We start from the raw sequence: 8,711 nt of genomic DNA on the forward strand, positions 1-8,711 counted from the left end.
AAGAATACTTCTACCTTTAATTACTCTCTTCCATGAAATCTCCCTTCTCTCCTGTCCCCTAATGGATATCCTCTCTCACAGCCTTCTGTTTCCCCTTGCTCATGTACATGCTTCCCTAGCTTCCCATCTCTTTCTCTCCCTTCTTTCTTGATATTTTTCTTTCCCCTCCTTTTTGCTGCCTGTATCCCAGTGAGTGTTCCTTCCTGTCTTCCTTTTCTTCCATCCTCTTCCTTGCTCTCTTGCACCTTCCCTAGCTCCCAGATTTCTCTTCCTGCTATTGCCCCTCTCCAGCCCAAAAGTCTCCTACTCTCACTCTATTTCTGGGAAGACTGGCTTGAGATAGCCTCTGAGGGTGACAAGCCTGAAAAGAAGGACTTAAAATGAGAAATCAAGAAGAACGAGCCACAGGGAAAGCTGAAGAAGTGAAGTGTATAGGAAGAGAGTAAAAGAAGGGAAATGAGACCAGGGAGGCAAAACCAGAAAGAACTAAGAGTCACAAATCTCCCAGACATGGTAGAGGGAGAGAAAGAACAAAATAAAACAGCTGGGAAACACAGCAGAAAAGATAAGGCTGTTCCTAGTTATCTAGTACTGTGGCAATGAGTCAGAATCAGCGAGTTTCTGATCTCCTACTCAAATGTAAACAAATATTCCTTCATCTTTATTGCAGTGGTGCCCAACGGATGCCAATCACACAGCACAGCAGGTTTATTTGCACACAAGAGACCTCGCAACCCCCAGCAGCATTTTTGCTATAAGGCAAAGTCAAAAAGAAGGAGGAGGGTACAGCATACCTGCAAAGATGTAAGGTGGGTATCAGGCTGGGGGTTAATAACTGGTTGAGGTTTTCCAAGGTTTTTCTCCCACCAAGCCTGAAACACATGAAGATTACTGGAAAGATGACATGGTCTGACCTGCGGGAACACTGCTCTGTGGAGAAGGAACTGTGGGTCCTGGTGAACAACAATCTGGCCATGAGCCAGTAGTTCCTTTGTGACCAAGAAGGCCAGTGGTATCTGGGGGCAAATCAGGAAGAGCACTGCCAGCAGGTTAAGAGGTGATCCTACTCTACCCAATCCTGATGAGGCTTCACCTGGAGCACTGGGTCCAGTTCTGGGCTCCTCAGTACAAGCAAAGCATGGAATTCCTAAAGCGGGTCCAGCAGAGGGCAACAAAGATGATTAAGGGACTGGAGCATCTCTCTTACAAGGAAAGACTGAGTTGGGCCTGTTCAGCTTCAAGAAGAGACAACTGAGAGATGGACCTCATCAATGCCTGTCAGTATCTGAAGGGAGGGTGTCAGAGGATGGAGCCAGGCTCTGCTCGGTGTTGCTGAGCAATAGAATAAGAGGCAATGGGCAGAGACTGAAACAGAAGTTCCATGAACATGAGAAACAACTTCACCATGTGGGTGACTAAGCATTGTAAAAGGTTCCTCAGAGAGGTCATGGAGATACCTTTCTTGGAGATACTCAAAAGCCATCTGGACACCATCCTGAGTAAAGTACTCTTGGGTACCCTGCTTGAGCAGGGAGGTTGGACTAGATCACCTTCAGTGGTCCCTTCCAACCTTCCTGATTCTGTGAAGACGCTTGCCCACAGGTGAGCTGGCATGTCCCCTCTGGCAGGAGAGCCTGGCCCTCAACAGCTCTGGTCCTTCTCTTTGTCCTGAGATATATCAAGCAGCTAGATATTCTGCTCTTCTGCCCTTTGCGTCTTGTAACTGAATCCTACACAGTTCCAAATAACTCTTACCTCATGTATTCAGTAAAGCTATATTTAGCTATGTTAACTGGAGAAAAGTGCTGGGCAGACCCTTGTTAAAGATTCTTGGACTGTAAAGTTCTACTGATTTTGCTCATCTCTTTGGACCCAAACCATATGAAAATTAATAGTTATGATAAAGAGGGATTACCTTTACAAGGTACATCTTGCCTATATCTGACCATATGTCAGTGTGAAACTGCCTCACCCTTTATATTTGTCAGGAGAAGCTAAGTAAAGGTTGTATTAACTGCTATTTACCCTTGTCCTGTGGTATGCAGCCAGTGTGAAATTCAAAGACAATTTAGAATGCTGTCACCAGTTCTACTGATGGTATTTTGCACTCCCTTTATTTAGTACAAAGCAAATTGTACTTCCAGTGTTTAATTTTTTTCTTAAAATTAAGACATTAAACATACTTGCTTTTCAGTTGGCAATGCTCCATCCCTCTGATGCAGTGGTTCTGACTTCCAGGGGGATGCCTTTCTAGAAATGCTTGTGCACAGCTGCTCACTGTACAAATACACCCTCAGGATCCACTCATTGTGAGTACCCTCCCTTTAAATCCAGGTAAGTTCGTTGGGAAGCAGAAGGGTCACTGAATATACTTTGGTCCTTTGCAGTCAGTCTCTGAAGAGCAGAAAGTTTCCTTTGGCAGCACAAATATGTTAATTCCATCAGCAAGACAGCACAGATTGAGGCTGCTGGCACTTAATATATGTAAATTGTCAGGAATTCTAAGCCACCCATCCACACCAGCTCTTCTGAAGGCAAAGCACTGTGCCCCATGTCTCTCAAATCCAGCAGTCTTGACCAACTCTTGTTGACTATTTCTGGCATGAACTAGGAAAGCCCTTACGTAGATTTTAACACTTGAAGGGATCAAACCTGTTGCAATGCTGTATTTCAAACATGTAGCAGAAAACAGAAAAACAAAGTGCAAGAAAAGTGATCTGCGTTCAGATCTTCTCTTTTCCAGTGGCTTGCTGGTGGTGCACTAGCCAAATCACTGGATTTCTCTGCCTCCTCTTCCTTATGCAAACAAGGGGAAGTGATACTTAGTCATTATTAGAACATCCAGGGATGCAAATTACTGTGTCAATGATTACTGTTTGTTCTCAAAATACATGCCATTTCCCTTTATCCCATTTACAACACTGGATTAGTCACTTCCAATATTACAGAATCATAATCATTCATTCCTTCAGATAAAGTACTAAAAAAAATGGGTCTCTGATCTCTGAGAGGTAGGCTACTATTTAACCCGCGTGTATGGGCATCAAGTTGCATAGATACTGGAGTGATGGAGGCTATAAAGGACAGAGGTGACCAAAAAACAGCACAAAAAGTGCATAATATAATGAGGATATAGCAAATGCTTGTCTCATGTAACATCTGATGGCTAATGAGTATTTGTAACTCATCTGCAAGAACAGCTTTACTTTCTTGCAATGATACTGATTGCATCAGGAACTTCATAGTAGTACAGAACAGTACATAAATTAAAATCATTAGACTGAGGGGATACACAGCTATTAGCACACATCAGTGTGCTTTCTTGAATGTGGATTTTACAAAGTAGGAAATGTCTTTAAGAATCTACCTACCTCTTTGTGGTTTTGCAAAGGCATTTTTTGCTGCTACATGTGTATTAGTGCCAACTTCTCCCTTGCTGAATTTGGAATTATAAAAAAAAACCAAACTGATCTTTGACTATATATTGTTGTAGCAAGGGAGGAAAATGTTTTATTGAAGCTTGCTGGAATTTTGAATGAGCTTTAATCACGGAGATACTGGAGACAATTACTCAGGCTGTGGCTACACACAAAATTGCAGCAATTGAACTGAAGATTGGAAACTGATAAAGCAGTTCAAGCCTGTAGAAAAATACCTTTCTCTGCTTAGGTCAGTACGGGCCCCACAAACCTTTCGTTGCAGGTAAGGAGGAAGTAACAGTTGTCATTCATCTTGATTTTTACAAAGTTTGAACACCATTCCACACAACATTCTCCTAAGAAAACAAAGAAAATACAGTTAAGATTAAAATTTTCATAAAGTAGGTCCCTGACTGGTTAAAAAAATAGATTTAAAACCTAGTTATCTATTGTTCTCTGTCAGAGGAATTTTCAAATGGGATCCTTGCAACATCTGTGTGGAATCCATTTATGCAGTATTTTCATTAACAACCTGTGACGAGGGAATAAAGAGTACTCATAAAATCTGCAGACATCATCTAGCTGGGAGAGGATGCAAACAGTTTGGCGGATGGACTGAGAATTCAAAATGATGTTGCTAAATTAGAGAAAATCAACGACTCAGTAAAGAAAAGTGCAAAGTGCTACACTTAAGAGGAAGAAATCAAAAGCATATAGAGAAAATGGGGACTAAATGGCCAGGCAGCAGTACTGCAGAAAAGCAGATGGGGGTGTCAGCCACGAACTGAAGTCAACAGTAGCATGCTGCTCCAAAAAAAGGCTGAGCTAATGCAGGGTGCTGGGTGCACAATGCAGCAGATGACCATTTTGCTCATCCTGGCCTGGGGAATGACAGACACAAAGGGAGGGTTTCACAGCCCAGCAGCAAACCTGAAAGAGGCTTTGGAAGATTAAGGAGGTTTGTTTAAGATGGGCAGGCCTGGAGAATGATAGAGTTATCATTGGCTTCTGGTTGACCGCTGGGAGTGGGACAAATAGAGGTTTCTGCTTCAAAACAGAGACCCTAGGAAGTTCTGAAAACCCCTGTCATTTAGGCATAAGGGCATGAAGTCATAGAGCTACAGAGGTGGCTGTGCATAGTGTCCTTTGCCATGCTGTGGCCAGCTTCATCCAGGGATGCTGTAGGTAAGATCAGGCCTGACAATGGGCAGCAAATGTAGGATGCAGATGGAAACAAGCACAAGGCACCTGCTCAGGGTGGCCACGGCTGAATCATGCCATCCCAGAAATGAAGAGAAAATTACTTATTTTGCTGTAAAGCCCTCAGATGCCAACATTTAATTTGACAGTGGAAGCAGAGCAAATCCCTCCTACCTACCAAGTGATGGAGAAACCCTGTAGCAGCTGGCAGTAAAAGGCCATGAATTATGTCCCTGGCCTTTCCCATTGAGCCATTTCTAAACATCCTGGTGAGGAGATCCTGGGAGGCTTCCAGGAGGCAATATGAAGTGCCTAAGTCCTTGTCAGTGCAAGCAGTCCCTGCTTGTCTGCCTGTATCCATGTAGACAGTTTTTGTTTCAGTAGCTACTAGTCTCTGTTGTCATTTAAATGGGAAAAAAATGACAATATTTTCCTCCATGTTTTCAGTTTTCTCTAGAGCTGGCTGTACTTTTTTCAAATACCAGAGCTTTGAATTTCATTGATGAAACAATAAAACAAAAAATGCAGAAAAATTCTGAAACCCACTGAGTTTTTCACCCTGTTTCTCAACCAGAAGAAAAGCCTAGTAAATGCTAAGTGACAAATATGGATTTGCCAACCCTTACTGCCCAAATCTAGTGACTAGTATCCCCTGTCTTTTGGATGAAATGGGATTAGCAGATATATATTGGTCTTAAAAATTGATCAAGAGACATAGGATTCTCATAAAAGTTGGGAAGTTGAGAAGCTCCATGGAGATCCATCATTACTGAGGAAGCTGTGTCCCCTGCAGTAGACCATAGCTGGAAGGATGTGAGAAAACTGAACTATCCTGTTTGCTGTGGAGTGACGTGGAGAGGAACAAAGAGCACTGTGGCTGAGCAGGTAGAGGGCTGGATGGGCAGGTAGTGGGAGTTGAGACTAATTGGACTTGCTGCAAGACACTGAGGAAACTTTTCACCTGTCCCTGTGCCACAACATCTCCAACTATAAAATGAGATGAGCCTAGCTTTTCCTTATAAATAAATCTAACTAACTCTCTTTATGAATGACTTTCCTTATAAATAGCTTGCCTTATAAATAGCTTACATGGCAAACACTACATAGGACATAACGGGCTCTGTGGCATTTTTCATAATAAACACATTTCAAAACCCAAATAGCTCAGTAAAACAGTTACAGATGCTATGCTACTTAAGGGAAGCATGCGCTTTCAAAATGTGTTGTTAGGATAAAAACCCAATTCATTGGACTGATTTAAATGTATTAGCAAGCATCTAACCTGCAGTAATTGCAAAAATCTAATTACAAAATTAAAACAATTATCAAGGCACCCCTCAATGTTCATGATACTACATCTATTTTATACAGAAATTCATAGTATCTGAAGCATCCCATAAAATAAACAACATAATCACTAATTAAAGAAGGAGTTGTTTTTTTTGCAAATCTTTTGGGTTAGAGTTAAAATAAGTAACTTTACCGATTAGTCACAGAGTGTTTGCTTACTCGGGCTGGAAGCCAGTCCATGTCAGCACCCCCTGGAGTAAATCCATGTGCGACAGCCCAGTGTCACAGAGATGCCCCAAGTGACAGTGACTAACAGTGCAAAGGGGTGTCTTGTGATCCCAATTCATGTGCACACAGGGCAAGACCCACATCTTCCAACACTTACAAAGACAAGCTGTAACCTCAGACTGAGATGGTTCACCAGGGAAACTGCTTCACTTGAAAGACCCCATCTGCTCCCCTTTCTTGAAACATTCTTGCCATTAAGGGGGTTCTTGTATGGTGGATCTCCTCCTCTACATATAGATTGAAATTTATATGCTGGGCAATGCTTATTGGTGACCCCAACATGATGCCATTTGTTGGAGAAAATAAAACACATCAGTCCATTTCTTTTACTTTTGCCAATTGCCAGACAATGGTGATTAGCTGGGAAATGTTTGAACAAGCATTGTCATTCAGTGCCTCTTTGCAGTGTGGATACTTTGGGATTCTTCCTGACTTTGTCTGGTGCTTCAGAAGACAAGTTCACATCAGGGCCTTCCTTTCCATCATCTTCCAGGAACCGCTTTTCACTTCTGAGAATTACCAGGTGCCAAGACTGATGGCTGAGGTGGTTGCTGGTGGAGCAAGCAGAGAGGATGAACTTGACCTAGTTAGCAGGAACATACTGATCTTGTCAAATATTTCTGACAAAGAATTCAGTGGTTTCATTTCAGTTAGGGTCAAAGAAACCTTCACTTCCACAAGATAAAAAAGTCTCATTTAAATTACCTCAACAACTGTGAAGTTCAGTTCTCCAATCTTGTCAAAACAAGGGTCTTCAACCAGGTGCTCCTGGTACCACCTATCAACAGGACTATTTCTCTGTACAGGCAGTTGTTTGTGAAACTCGGCTTAGCCCTTTCACAACACCCTCTTAGCACTTTCCAAGAGCCATTTAGCACTTAGCACAGCAAGCAATATGTGGCCAAGGACGTGGGAAAAGAAGAGGGATATATTAGGGCAAACTGCTGTTTGAGGGAATTTGCTTATTAAAGTATATATTATAGTATGAGAAATAGTAATTGGGTACTGTTGTGGGCAAAAAAACCCAAAAACCAAAACCCAACCAACCTTCCAGGGATAAATTTCTCCAGACTCTGGTTCTGACTACTTTTTAATGAAATCAAAATCTGCAGTCACTAGAAGCTCACTGGAATCTATGTCTTTGTTCAGTATATAATTTTTTGAACTTTGTTGCCGTCTCCTGAAGAAGTTACCAATTATCCAGATATTTCCCCCTCTAAATAATATGCACTACAACTGAGAAACTGCCCATGGAGTATCTGTTAAAAGGAATAGGATGTTTGGTGAACTGTTCCAGGATAAGCTGTTCCTGAGCAGCTTCCTTTTTCTATCATTGTCAGCTCTAGTGTCCATGATTTGGACTTCAGACTGAAATCTTCTGTGTCTGATGCTCCACTTGCTGCACTTTGTGGCAGTCTCTGCAGTGCTTTGTGGCTGGGAAAGATCTGCCCATGCTGTCTCTGGGGCAGACAGCTCAGCCTTTATATGCATTTTATAATTCTTTATATTTCCCAGCTTATATACAGACAATCTTCTGTGTAGTTTCTTACCAAATGCACCACACAGTGTGTTCAATTTCACCATGTTTCTTGCAGATTTTTCATAAGTTGGCATCACTTTATAGATCTTCCACTGATTTCCACTTCTGTTTCTATAGATGTTATTTCCTCTGCATGACCTGGAGACAGCTTGGCAACCCAAGGCAGCCTGAAGAGCTACTTCTATGCAGAAACTGCAGGTCCTAGAGTGTGCTGAGCCAACATCAAAGATAAAACATTAAAGATACTGACACAGCAATGGCACTGGCAATCAGCTCTTGCACGTGTGAAGAATCTGTAAGGATGCCCTTATACAGCTCCTTCTTCCATCTCTCTGATTAAGGTGATCTGCTACCATTTTACATCACTTTGTCAAATGTATGTTTGTCAGTGCAGTCTGCTGTCACAAAGAACATTCATGTCTGTACAACTCCCCATGTTCTGGTAATTATCCTCTACCTGAGACAACTTTGATCACTTCTTGAATATGGGATTCTCTCTGTAGCCAAGCACTAAGAGTGCTTTATAAATCCTAGTTTTTACAAGGGTGGGGAGCTAACCTGGGTTAACTCTGAACTTTAGATTTCTAGCTTTTTTGGGTTTTTGTTTTAAATACCAGGTGGTTTTGCAAAAGGTAGGTGTTTGATGCAATTCAGAACATAAGTGAAAAGACTGCAAAAGTGGAAAGAATTAATTCCTTACTTATCCTATCCTTCTGCACTGCAGACCCAGGCTCCTGCAGGGAACAGATGACATGACACCATCAACATACTGATGCACAGTGAGCAGTAGCACTTCTCACTGCACGGTCACCTTGCTGCCAGGGCCGTGGAGACAGACTGGAGCCAGCTGCCAGCTAGCAACTCCCAACAGTACAGCCGTGGCTGCTGGGCCTTCAGTCTTGGGTCTTTCCCCAGCCTCTCAGCAAGTTTGCAGTTGGCATGAAATGTCATGCTACTCACAGCATTCCACTTAG

This window comes from Geospiza fortis, unplaced genomic scaffold (assembly GCF_000277835.1).
Source record: "Geospiza fortis unplaced genomic scaffold, GeoFor_1.0 scaffold66, whole genome shotgun sequence".
Lineage (NCBI taxonomy): Eukaryota > Metazoa > Chordata > Aves > Passeriformes > Thraupidae > Geospiza > Geospiza fortis.